The sequence below is a fragment of the Hordeum vulgare genome, chromosome 2H (genome assembly GCF_904849725.1).
Source record: "Hordeum vulgare subsp. vulgare chromosome 2H, MorexV3_pseudomolecules_assembly, whole genome shotgun sequence".
Lineage (NCBI taxonomy): Eukaryota > Viridiplantae > Streptophyta > Magnoliopsida > Poales > Poaceae > Hordeum > Hordeum vulgare.
This window is the reverse complement of record NC_058519.1, coordinates 212179917-212194079: the sequence shown is the minus strand read 5'-3', so window position 1 is coordinate 212194079 and position 14163 is coordinate 212179917. Positions and strand designations below refer to the sequence as shown.

The window sequence follows — 14163 nt, the reverse complement described above, 5'->3', positions numbered from 1 at the left end:
GCTTGATATATTTGATGAGTTCCACTTGCTCAAGTATATTGAATATGCCTATGCGCCTCCCATTGACCCCATACATCCTTCTCATGATAATGAAGTGAACATGCTTGGTAACCTCAACATCGTCAATCTTATCATTAGAGTTCACCAAGAAATGTGCTTAATCAGTTGCAAAACTTTGAGTGTGCTCATACCTTGTGGAAATACTTAGAGAAAAGATATCCAAATTATTCCTTGAGAAATATTGACATCATTGTTCACAAATACATTGCTTTCCATAAGATGAAGCCAACCGATCCTAACTTTGATAAATGCCTATTTGAGCTTCATGACCTCATGCGTGCCAAAGTAAATGTCATTACCATCAACAACATCATTGTTGAAGCCATTCGAATGCATAAACTTGAACATTGTAATAGTCAAATTTCTGATGAAACTTTTTCTCTTAGTCCGACGATGACTATGCGGAACGTGGCTACTACGATGATGATAAGAACTTCAACACCGAGTATGAGAAGACCATGAAGAATCGCAATCTTATGGCTAACCTTAAAGACTACATGGTCGGTGGTATGGAGTGGGTTCTCGACAGTGGATGCACTGATCACATGACTAGAGATAAGGACATGTTCCATGAAATTACAATGAATCGTGGACTTCGAAGGTATGTAACTTTTGGAGACAATTCCAAAGGTAAGGTACTTGGTCTTGGTAAGGTGGTCGTATCTCATGATAGTTACATTGAGAATGTCATGCTAGTAGAATCTCTTGGCTACAATCTACTTTCCGTATCTAGACTAGCAGATTTCGATTTCGATGTACTATTTACGAAAGTTGAATGCCGAGTGTTTCGTAGCGACAATCATAACATCATCTTTATTGGTTTCCCTAGAGGCGATCTATACATTATAGATTTCTCTAAGATATCCAAACCCCGTACATGCCTTATTGCGAAATCTTCTAAGGGTTGGTTATGGCATACAAGGCTTGAACATGTTGGTATGCGTAATCTTGACAAACTCATCAAAGGTGATCATATTCTTGGTGTTAAAGATGTTATATTTGACAAAGATAGACTTTGTAGTGCTTGTCAAGCAGTAAAACAAGTTGGAGGAAGTCATCTCGTGAAGAACATCATGACCACTAGAAGACCCATCGAGCGGCTTCACATGGATCTCTTTCGTCCCAATGCTTATAAGAGCCTCGATGGAAATTCTTATGGTCTAGTGATTGTTGATGATTTTTTTCGATTTACGTGGGTGTTATTTATCAATGATAAGTCATAGGTACAAATGATCTTCAACAACTTTGCTCGAAAATCTCAAAACTAGTTTGAAGTGGAGATCAAGAACGTTCGGAGCGACAACGAAACAGAGTTCGAGAACACTAATGTGGATACTTTTCTTGACGAAGAAGGTACCTTACATGAGTTCTCGGCGATGTACACACCTCAACAAAATGGATTTGTTGAGAGGAAGAACCGGACGCTCATAGAGATGGTGAGAACGATGCTTGACGAATACAAGACTCCAAGACACTTTTGGGGCAGAAGCCGTGGAAACAGCTTGCCATGCCATAAACCGACTCTACCTACACAAGCTTCTTGGAGATAAGGAACCTTCGGAAGCTATCAAAGATTTGTCCATTGGCAAGATTCGTCCCATGGAGGTGAAGGAAAGCATTTCATAAACTCAAGTGGAATCTACTACTTCGCATCAAGTCAAACCGCAAAATGACATGGAAGCATCCAGTACACGACATGATGAAGAAGAGAAAGAGAAACATCCTGATGATCCATGTCAACCTTCCTCACCACCACATCAAGGAGAATATGACGCCAACGACAATGCTCAAGATGACGATGAAGAATAGGAAGCTCCTCCATCAAATAAGAAGTTGTCAAGAGTTACAGCAAGAGTGGACAAAGATCATCCGCTGAAACAAATCTAGAGCGACATAAACACTCGCTCTAAAACTCGACTAGCTAAGTTTTGTGGGCATTGTTCTTTCATATCTAGCATTGAACCCTTGAAGGTAGAAGAAGCTCTCCAAGATCCATATTGGGTGAATGACATGCATGAAGAGCTACACAACTTTAAGAGGAACCAAGTATGGACACTTGGTGGAAAACCAAAAGGCGAGCAGAATATCATTGGTACAAGATGGGTGTTTCAGAACAAGGCCGCTTCTTTGTGGACCCTCCGTGGGTAGATCCCTCCGTGCACTCTCGCAACCGTTACCCTCCTTGGGTTGAAGTCTCCACTAACATGGATGTATGATAGCGCCACCTATCGAAACCATGCCAAAAATCACCGTGTCAACCTCATGCATTTGATCTCCCTACCTTACTCCTCTATTTACACTTGCATGTTTACTTTCTACTTCTATACTCTTAGAACTACATGTGTAGGGTGACCTAGACTTGTTACAACTGCTAGATTTCTACCCTCCTATAAATTAGGTTAGGCTAGAATTTTTATCTTGACAAGTAGTCTATTCACCCCCCCCCCCTCTGGACACAACTTGTATCGATCCCTCACATATCATGTGATGAATAAAGATATTGCTCCAACTAACATATATTGATAGTGTTGAATACGAAAGAGGGGGTGACTTCCGGGGCATCCCCAAGCTTAGACACTTGAGTCTTAGTTGGATATTACATTGGGAGTGTCTTGGGAATCCCCAATCTTAGGTTCTTGCTGCTCCTTATTCTCCTCATATTGATATCTCACCCAAAACTTGAAAACTTCAATCACAGAACTTAACGAACTTCGTGAGATGGGTTAGTGTAATAAAGATAGCTCATTCAAAAAGGTAATACCAAGACAAGATTCATAATTGTTATCACATAATACCTGTTGTATTATATCATTTTCATAATTTATACACTAAATATAAGCTATGGAAACACTAAAATAAGCATACTATGCATGCAAAACAGAATATGTTAAAAGTAGAACAATCTGTGAAGATCTCAATGAACACCATACTTACCCGACTCTAAAAAATCTTAAAACTTACAGAATTTTCATCGAAATGTTGTGTACAAATTTCAGAATTCTTTGACTCTCCAGTAAAATCACATAATTCATATACTGGACGCACAATTTTTTGTTTTTGCACGAAATGAAACATATAAGTATCCACACTATCCCAAAGGTTTTACTTGGCACATTGTTGAAATAAAAGCTATAAAACATGATTACTACAATAGCTTAATCATTTTAACACTCAAAAACAGTAGGTAGAAGTATTGGTTTCTCTCCCAACAAGTATTTTTCTTTAAAGCCTTCCATAGATCGTTTCCATAGTAAATTGAGACCTCTTCCAAAATAGTGGACTTGTCACTAAATAAACTCATGACCTCTCCAAATCCACTTTTACAACTATGAAAAGATTTAACACCCTCTGAAATACTAGGATCACTAATTCCTAGAGTTGACACTCTTACAAACCCACTTTCATCAATATAATCACCATAAATAGGAGGCATGCTTTCATCATAATAAATTTTCTCATCAAAACTCGGGGGACTAAAAATATCATCTTCATCGAACATAGCATCCCCAAGCTTGTGGCTTTGCATAGCATTAGCATCATGGATATCCATAGAATTCATACTAACAATATTACTATCATGCTCATCATTCAAGGAATTCTCATCAAGCATTTTTTATAAATTCTTCCTCTTACAACTAAGCAGAATTTTCTGAACCATCATTTTCACAAAAGACATTATAAAGGTGAAGCAATTGAGGCAACCTAAACTCCATTTTTAGTTTTCTTTTATAAAACCAAACTAGTGAAAGACAAGAAACTAAAAGATTTAATTGCAAGATCTAAAGATATACCTTCAAGCACTCCCCTCCCCAGGAACAGCGCCAGAAAAGAGCATCATGCCTAGTACACAACTTTATTATTATAGACGTTGTTGGGCCTCCAAGTGTAGAGTTTTATAGGACAGCAACAAAATTCCCACAAGTGGATGACCTAAGGTTTATCAATCTGTGCGAGGTGTAAGATGAAGATGGTCTCTCTCAAGCAACCCTGCAATCAAATACGAGAAATATCTTGTGTACCCAACACACCCAATACAATGGCAAATTATATAGGTGCTCTAGTTCGGCGAAGAGATGGTAATACAAGTGCAATGAGGATGGTAGATATAGATTTTTTTAATCTAAAAATATAAAAACAGCAAGGTAGCAACTGTAAAATAGCAAACAAAATGTTGTATAAATGCTTGGAAATAAGGCCTAGGGTTCATACTTTCACTAGTGCAATCTCTCAACAATGCTAACATAGTAGAATCATATGATCATCCCTCAACATGCAACAAAGAATCACTCCAAAGTTCATAAATAGCGGAGAACATAAGATGAAATTGGCGTACGTAGTAGAACCTCCTCAAAGTTATGCTTTCACATCAATCCTTTGAGCTATTCCTATAAGTGTAACAAATTACCCTAGAGTTCATCTACTACCACTAAAAAAGGAAGAAGAGGCAGATCCAACTACACATATTAACCGTATGATTAATGATCGAATGGTCTATAATCCAGTAACAAAATCGTGTTAACGAAACACTGCTAATCCTTCGTCTCTCGTCTCTGCAAAACCCACTTTCTCACGCTGTTTGCCCCGCCCATCCACTCCCCTCAACCGCTCTTCCCCTACTCTCCCATCCCTGATTGAGTCATTTGCCCCCGACATGGTTGTTACCACCACCATCTTCCCCTACGCACCAATCGGGTGATTAAGCGCGGCCTTTAAAAGGCAACGGGGAAGGACAAGGAGATCTTCCGCGCCAAGGGTCACGACGCCGTCCTCGTCGGCTTGAAGAAGACGCTCGTCTTCTACACTGGTCGCGGCCCAAGCGGCGGGAAGATGTTGTGGACGATGCATGAGTAGCGCCTCAAGGGCCCGCTGCCCCATCGCCTTCCCTGCATCGTCAAGGTACGGCAACGGCAAGAATCTATCTATTTTGTTTTTCAGTCTCCATCTAATTGTACGTGTCGATCGATCGAACTGACCGCCGGAGCATCTGGAGATGTTGCTGGACCACTCGCTCACATGTCGCGCTCGCGATGTGTTTCTTGCTTCTTATAATGATTCTCGTGTTATTTTCTCGCTCACCTTGCCTACTGCGTGCGTGCAGGACGATTGGGTTGTTTGTCGGGTGTTCAACAAAGACTTGGCGGTGGCGAAGAATGCGCCCCAGATGGCGCCGGCAGTGGACGGGGCCACGGACGACCCGCTCGCCTTCCTCGATGTCGATGGCTTCATCAACTATGATGAATTGCTCAACAACCCCGTCCTTCTCGACAACTTCGACCTGCCGATGCTCATGGACTCTCCGTTTGGAGCCGACGACTTCGCTGCCCGTGCTTCGAGCTCCACCTCCAGCGCTTCTCTGGCGCTTGAGCCGGACATGGAGCATCGGACTATCAACGCGGAGCCACCGATGCCGCAGTAGCAAATGCAGAGCCCCAACTCCTTATTCATGATGGCGGCGACGGCCAACAGCAACCATGGCGGTGTCGGGTATTCACCCTACTAGGAAGCCATCGGGGACCAGCAGACCGCGATCCGCAGGTACTGCAAGCCGGAGGAGGCGTCTTCGTCGACGTTGTTGAGCCCTTCGCTCGGCTTCTTCGTCACGGGCGCTCTCACCGGCACCGCGGACACCTCGTTCCCGATGCCATCTTCGTGGTCGTACGTTGATATGCACGAGCTGTACTCGGGCGAGCCTGTCATGGACTACTTCAAAATGTGGTAGACCTGAAATCCATCCATCCATCCATCTATCCAATGGACTGGATCGTCTCCATTTGCTTGCTAGTTGCTATAGGTGGTTAATTTGATTGGTGCTAGCTCGTGGATTGATTAGTTGCTTCATTAACTTTCAAAATCAAGGATCGGGTTAATTAGGCAGTGGTGATTCGAGGAGGATGGTCGATCGTGTGTTTGTTGATGCGTGCAAGGTATAATGATGGTCTACGAGTAGAGGGAGTGCTGATTAATCTTAGGCTAAGATGTGATAACAAACTTCTAGGAGGTATCTGTAGTTTGTACATGGTTAGCTGATTTCTTGCCATCATACAGTTTAGCGATTAGGGGATGAACTGGAGAGTAGGAGATATACCGAGACCGGGTTGACTCATAAATCTGATTGTGTGTTGATTGAACTGAACTATTCCCCTTATATATGTTCTATTTATTTGATTGTTGTTTGATATTGTATGTCAAGGTTGAATTTGAGGATCTTAGTTACTTGACAGTACCGTGTCGATTAGCCGCGCGTATTTCCTGATCCAATGGTAGATGTGTTCAATGAGCTAGCAAAATGCCTAAATGGTTTGAATATTTTGAAGAGCCCAATCGCGATTCCTTGTAATTGTGATTCGTGATCCCGACAATATATGTGTTTATCGAGCAAAATATACTGAACCTGTTTAAATATTTTGAAGCGTCCAATCACCGAGCCAAGGTGCATCGGGTACATTGTGTTCCGTACAAGGTTTTGGATTTCGTTTTGCAAAATTTACCGGGGATGGGCGGAATTCGAGTTTTCGGATTTATTTCGGAAAATTTCAGAGAAAAATGACTAATCAAAATTTAGAATTTGAACTAGTCTTAACAAATTTTCCCAAATTTAAATAAAAACAGTGCAAAAATCATACAATCCATGCATCCAAATATTATAGACCAGACTTGAACACTACATTCACAATCCAGTAGGCCAAAAATCTGCCATTATCGTGCTCCATGAGCCAACCAAAGAAGAACGCCTTGTCATGGCCGCGGCCTTACCCTCCATGGGAAAAAAGAACAGGGAGTAGAGCAGGAGGAGGTGCAGCGCTGGAGAAGAAGGAGGTTGGGCGGAGGTGAATCGCTAGAGGAGCGGGACAAGGAGGTTGAGCGCTGGAGGAGGAGGGATGCAGGCATGTAGCTGCCGCAAACGGGAGTGGAGAAAATAACACAAGTTAGGGTTATGGATGCTATGTTGCAGCATTTATACGACTGGGGGATACATGCACGCCTTTTTGGACCATGGGCCGGCCGGAAAATTCAAATGAGGCAGAATTTTCTGACCGGTTTGTACTATTACCGGGCCCAAACGAGATGGGCGAATTTCGGACGAAGTTGATTTTTTCCGGACGAAATCCAAATCTCTGGTTCCGTCTCATTCCTTGCACAGGTCACAAGTTCCATTTCCCTACATGTTTATTCAATGGTTTCCAAATTACTGTGGTTTTGATTTCTCAGCGTGACGTCCGATGTGAGGCGTACGTGATTATTTTTTATTTTTTTAACTAGGGGCTTATGGTTAGTTCAAATGGACCAACAAGTATGAGGCTTATGGTCTCGCAGGAATCAAACTGTGTCCCGTACATGCATGTAACCAATCATGCACATTCGTTTCAAGGCCACGGGACGTCGTCGTGGAATCCACTTGCATCCACGCGGACAAAAATACCCTAATCAAATATATATTCCTCGTGATCAATGGGAGCGCGCCCAATTGGAGTGTCTCTCGTGCTACTTTGTACTACTCCATGTGCAATAAACCTGGTTAAATGGCATGACAGAACTATTCTTTTCATGTGTGTGTACTATTTTTACATGTATTTCCAAAAAAATACTTGTCATGTAGATCTATCTTTGTGCTTATTACCACTTCTTCCTCCCGAACGAAGACCTACATTTTTCCGGCTATAAATAAAAGTTTCCCTATTCCATTTAATGTATTAACCATTTTATGAATATATGACATCCTTATAGATGAAATATTCTTGGTCAAAGGCCTCCCCCGGAACAAGAAAACATTGAGTTCTTTTTTTTGCAAAGGGAGCACTTGCGCTTGTGCACTAGATGATGCACATACCCATAAAACATTGAATTCTTGGTAGGAGCTAGAGATCTTGTTCACCTCGCCATTTATTTATTCTCTAAGAGTTTATTTGGAATATTGTATAAATTTTCTTGGGTACTAAACGTGATTTATGATATAAATTGTCATGCAACAAGCTTCGTTCTAGCATAATATTTTATGATTATATTATCTTTTTTGTTTGTTGTTGGATAACCATTGTCAGCGGCTAAGTTTGCAAAAGAAACCTTTTCAATGTGGCACCTCTATGCTTGTCCATTTTTTCCTCTCAATTTTGAGTTTATGTGTAAACTTAATTAGCTTAGAGTTCTTTAGTAAACCCACTCAAAGCTTTTGTGTTGGTCCAAATAAAAAGAGCAGAAAACAAGAATTGAGGACCAACTATAATTAAAAGCCTTATGTTGAACTTTAATTGAGGAACATTGCCAATTTAATTATTCAAAATAGCACGAAACTGATCTTACATATATATTCTTAAAATGAAGACAAATGTGATATCATTGCTTAGCTATAGACAAGTGTCAAGGCCAATATTAGTATTCATGGTAGTTCCATCTGTTGAGTTACTAGCAATATTATACATTTATACAATATTCATGGTAGTTCCATCTTTGATCACTTTGTAGTTCAGAACTTGCATTATTGTTCGGAAAATATTATTCATTTATCACCCAGTGAATGGAACAATGCACATGTAATAATAAGCACCTCAATAAAAGGTATTTGCTCGGCACATGATCACATGTTTTCGCAAATATATAATATATGAGCGATGTGTCGCTATGTTAAACTGCTTTAAATTTTATTCCTTTTTGCAGATCTAGACCAGTTGGTTGGTTAGAGGAAGAAAGCAGAACACGTGAATTAAAGTGAAGAGGACAAATAAAGATTTGATTTCACTAAGATGCACTGGGTTGAATAGTTGAATTACCTTGTCCTTTTATTAATCATAAGGACAATTATCATCATATTTGTCATGGACCGCGGTGAGGATTCTCATAGTTGGAGAAAATAAGTAGTATGTGGATTCTCATAGTTGGAGTTAATAACACACACATGACGTATTAGTTGCATGCCAAACAACACACATCATATTTTTGTTTCGTCGTAATGCACGACAATCAATTGTAATGTTACAACTTGGCAATGGCTCGGGAGGCATCGGATCTATCGTATTGGTTAAGGGGGCATCATGGGTGGCGGATGCCTCGCCCCCTTTTAAACGGTGGTAGATCAGCATGAACACCACGCGAGGGTGTGTGGATCGGGACGGAGTGTCGGGCTGTAAGCGGGGAACTCCTCCTTGACGGCCCATGGGAAAGTACAATATGAAGCAAAGATGGTGCCAAGATGAAGGTGAGATGGCCATCATCCTGTTTAAAAGGAGAGGGCACCGACGAAGAATATTTGATAGAAAAACAAAAGGGTGCATCATGGGGTGTGTGGTTGGGATTGCGTGTTAGAAATAACATGATAGATAGTCTAGACAATCAAATTTCCCCCCGTCTATGGGCTGAAATTTTTGGGAGCCAGGACTGTTCAAACGGTTGAATATTGAGAAGTTGTTGGGTGCTTGTTTGATGTCTTAACACAACCAAACTTATGAAAGGGAAATGAGCTTCGAGCCAACCTTAATTATTTGTTTGATTTATGATACGTTGTAGCCCGTAGCAATGCACGGGCATTTTACTAGTACTAGAATAACACCCATGATACGTATCAATCAACCCTAATGTCACCTAGATACTCCAATGTCGCCTCAAGTATCTATGGGTTAATTATATGACGTGCATCAAATAATTTCAGATTTATCGTATTCAGTCCAACACAAAGAACTTCAAAGAGTACCCCATGATTTCTATCGGACAACATAGTATGAAAACGTGCAATCAACCCCTATGCATAGATCCCCAAGATCACTAGAATCCGCAAATTGATGCCATAACATATATCAAGTGAATCAATGGAATACCCCATTGTCACCACGGGTATCCACATGTTGTAACATCCCAAATTTTGGAATGTTAATATAATTATTATATTGTTTGTTTGTTTGCTTGAGTGATTGAAACTTGAGTGAAATTTCAAACTTTTCAAAAACTTTTGAATGAGAGGGAATAAAATGACTTTCCCCTTCTCTGGTAAATTCAAATTCAAAAGCAATGAGAGAAGATGACATGACTTCTTCAACTATAAAGAATTTGAATGGAGTTTGCATTTGAATTCTTTCAAATTTTGCTTTTGCATTCTCTATTTTTCTTACCCGGGAAATACCCCGAAAATAATTCTTGCAAGCAAGAAAGAGCGGAGGAAAATGACCCTCCCAAATCAGGGGTATTTTTGAAAATATTTGAGCCAAGAAAACCAAAGTTTTATGGATAAAATAATTGCCAAAAAGAAAATAAAGCCTTAGGGGTTTTTCCGAAAAAACATTTTTAAAAAGTTTTATTTTGGTCTTGGAAAAATGATAAACAAATTGGGAAAAAAATTCTGGAAATTTTGGTATAATACCCCTATTTTTGGATTTCATTTAATTGCCTTTTTATTTGATTTAGTTTCCTTTTTGAAAAATAGGAAACATTTTTTTAGGAAACGCCCACGGCGTCATTTAAAGCGCATCGCCCGGATCCCGCCTGGCCCGGGGCCGAATCATTACGAATCGGCCACCGAGCCCTCCTTGCCTCTCCCCTTCTCTCTCTGCCGCTGGGCCCCGCGCCCGACCCATGATCCCTCCCCGGTCACCTTCCTCCCTTCCCCCGCTCTCCCTTCCTTTCCCCAGCCGACCGGAGCCGAGCTCGCCGGAGCTGCCTCTCTCTCCCCGGATCTCCCTCCCTTTCCCTCCTGAGCGCCCCCTCTCCCCTATAAAGCCCCGGCCCCCTCCCCGACCAAGCTCCTCGTCGCCCCCTCACCACCCCTGCCTGTGCACTGCTGCTCGTTAGAGCAAAACCTCGAGAGGAGTCCCTCCTCGCCCTGCTCCGCCTCCCCTCGCCTCCCCACCCCGTCCGACGCCACCAGAGAGACCCCCACCGCCGTCGCACTCTGTTTACCCTCCCAAACCCAGAGCCCTCACTCGCCTTGTCGTCGCCGCCATCCGAAGGAGGAGCATCGCCGCCGCCTCCCCAACCTCTCGGACTTGTCGGAACCCCACCGGAGCCGCGCCCCCGACCTTCCTCCGCCTCAGCCTATGCGGATTTCCTCGTCGGAGCGCCACCACCCCCTGTAAGCACCCCTCCTCCTCCACCACCGTCCGATCGTAATCTAATGCGGTAGATTAGAACACCCGTACCCTTTCGGTCTTTTAGATAAAATCGAGCCGGTTTTTATTTACTTAAATATTAGCCGAAGAGGTATCAGTTAGATTCCGGCCATTTGCTACTACTTCTCGCAGCACACACCTCCACATCCAATCAGTGAGCGCCACGTGTACCCAGTGTCCGTTAGAATCAACTTTTTCTTTTTCTGTTTTAGTTAGAAAACAAAGAGTGTTTTAATTTTCTTTTGCTCATAACTTTTGATCCATAAATCCAATGGAGTTGAAACTTCTTCTAGTAGATCACAATTTTCCTGTAGTTTTCAAAAACATATTATTTGTCTATGTTTGAAATTTTCAAATTTGAATTAGACCAGATTTAGTTTAAACCTTGATTTGCTTATTCTAGGAGTTTACAAATAGCTTTTAATTTGATTCGTTTTGCTACTGATCACTAGTGATCTTATTTATCAGTCGTAAAAGTTTCAGAATTGTTTGGGTATTTTAACTCATTATTTCATGTGCAACAGTTTCTGTTTCACTTCTTTTAGGATTATGAATATTTCTCTTTCTTTAGTTGTTTTTAAATTGTTTTCTTTTATATTTCAGAAAGTTTATGTTTAGTTTCTGTTAGTTAAACAGTAGGTTCTCAACAAGTTTTTATTTTTATTTTATTTGTTATCATGAAATCAATTCTAGTTCTCTAATAACTTGCAATTGATTTCTCTACTGTTTCAACTCCCGTTTGGAAATACTTTCAAATAGTTTTGTGAAAAATACTTTATTTTATCTTGGTTAAATTTATATCTTAGTTCTCTGTTATTTAATGTTTTATTTTAAGTTAGAATAAAAAAAAGTATTTAGTGTTTGATGTAGTAGACGACTCCTAGTTTTAGTGCTTATGTGAATACTATGTTGCCTATATAGATTTCATCGGAGAGGGACGAATAGTTCTATCAAGTTATTCCTCGAGAACAATAACTCTTCCTCGTCAACCTCACCAGGCAAGTCATTTGATCATGTATCACCTATGTTTTATGCATCGTAGTTCTACCATCCTATACCCATTTGCATGCTGACTAGGTACTTGGAAAATTATGGTTACCTGATGTAGTATCATGTGGTAGGCACCCAACAACCCCGTTACTTGGCCCGGGACGACAAATTTCATATTGCTATGCTTGAGTAGATGGGATTCTGGTTGAGTGCATATCACGAGTGATGCGAGAATAATTTAATAACCAAGACCGGTTAAGTCAAGATTTTCAAGACCTTGTGATGCAATGCAACTCTGGGTGAAGGACGGTTGAACGGCTCCCTGGAGAAACCAGTGGATGACCCGGGATGCATGGAGACGTGCCATGACATCTTGCGGAAAGCTTCACCCAGGCTCAAAGAGACGGACGGATATTTTCAAGACCCAAGGCTTACGTGCACAGCCACGGGTCATTATGGGCTCTCGCTTGGTTGGACAACGTGGTAACTCTGGACAGGCGGTGCTAGCAGATGTAGAAGAACGGTAGGATTGGATGCACACCGACAGGGATTCAGAGGGACCCGTTGAAAGACCATGTTTTGATCATCCGGTCTTCAAACACCCTGAAGTGCGAGGACATACACGGAGGTGATCAAATCTTGTGGGGAACGTGTGCAAAACTCTGTAGAGTACTCAAACCTAATCGATTAGCCGTGTCCACGGTCGTGGACAACTTGAGCCAAAGGAACTGAAGTTATCAGGAATTCTCAACACCAATAATAATATTGATGTGGGTATTATTGACAACATGGGTACGAGAATTGGTTGGTGGAACCATCTCGTTAAACAACCAACAATGTAGTAACATTTTGCTTTAAGCCCTCTCTTGATGTAGGAGAAAACATTGCTTTTCGCTAAAAACTTACAACCCCACCTGCCATATATGCATATAGTATAGATGACATTTTACCCCCCCCCCCCTCATATGTGACTTGCCAGCATATTCAATATGCTGACCTACACAGTTGCAACGTCTTATGTTGTAGATATTTCCTCGACGAGTAAGAGTATGATTCAGGGTTACGGTCCGCACTCAACTTGCTGTTGGTGTTTATTGGGACTCCACTCCCTTGACTGTTTCCACTGAGATATTTAAGGTATATATCAGGTTTACGCTATTTACATGTGATTGCACTTTGATATATACATTGATGTACTATGCGTGCCAGCATACAGATCCAGGGATGGCACAGATACACAGAGGCTTGACTCGTTTTGAGTTGGGTCACTACAGAAATGGTATCAGAGCAAATGTTGACTGTAGGACGTGACCCTAGAAACTGGAAATTTCTTAGGAAACGATCTCTCAAAAATTTTATTTTCAAAGAACATTCTTTACCTCTCATCTCTTCTGATTGCGTAAAATGTTCTCTCTCACCTCCAATAGTTAGACAATACCCTTACCCCTTTGACCTCATGGAGAATCAACCGACTCCCCTTCAAAGTAAAGAGGATTTCACCATGCAATTAAAGACTCTCAAGACACGAAGAATTCGAAGACCCTGAAGTGTTCCAATATTTGTATGGCCATTAGAAGTCCAAACCCCTGTTATATACCCACGTTAGATACGATGATTTGTGAGCTCTCATTGGTGTGTGTTTTCCGACAGCCACAAATAAAACCTATTCTCAAAAAAAATATTGTTTGTATTGTGTGTATCTCCCTCCCTCTCTTACCTGTCTCACCCCAAAACCTCAACCCTGCCAGATGGAGTATGAAGCTGGACTTGTAGTCTCTAGACCAATGACCCAGCTGGAAGCTGGAATATGGATTCAGAATATGGAGAACCACTTCCGGAGCAACTTGATCTCAAGGAAGTATGAAGTGGAACACGCTCTCCAGTACTTTACCCAAAGTGCTCCTATCTGGTGGAAAATGCACCATGCCATACAAGGTTTTAGTGGAGCAGAAACCTGGGACGAATTCAATAAGACTCAGTTAAGATCCCGTCTCATTCGGAAGTGCTATGATAATCCGAAGGA

General features: G+C 41.4%; 1 pseudogene; it reads left to right on the top strand.

The window, feature by feature from the left end:
* The first annotated feature begins 557 nt into the window (after nucleotides 1–557).
* On the top strand, nucleotides 558–5779 carry LOC123426157 (annotated as a pseudogene).
* Nucleotides 5780–14163: the final 8384 nt, after the last annotated feature.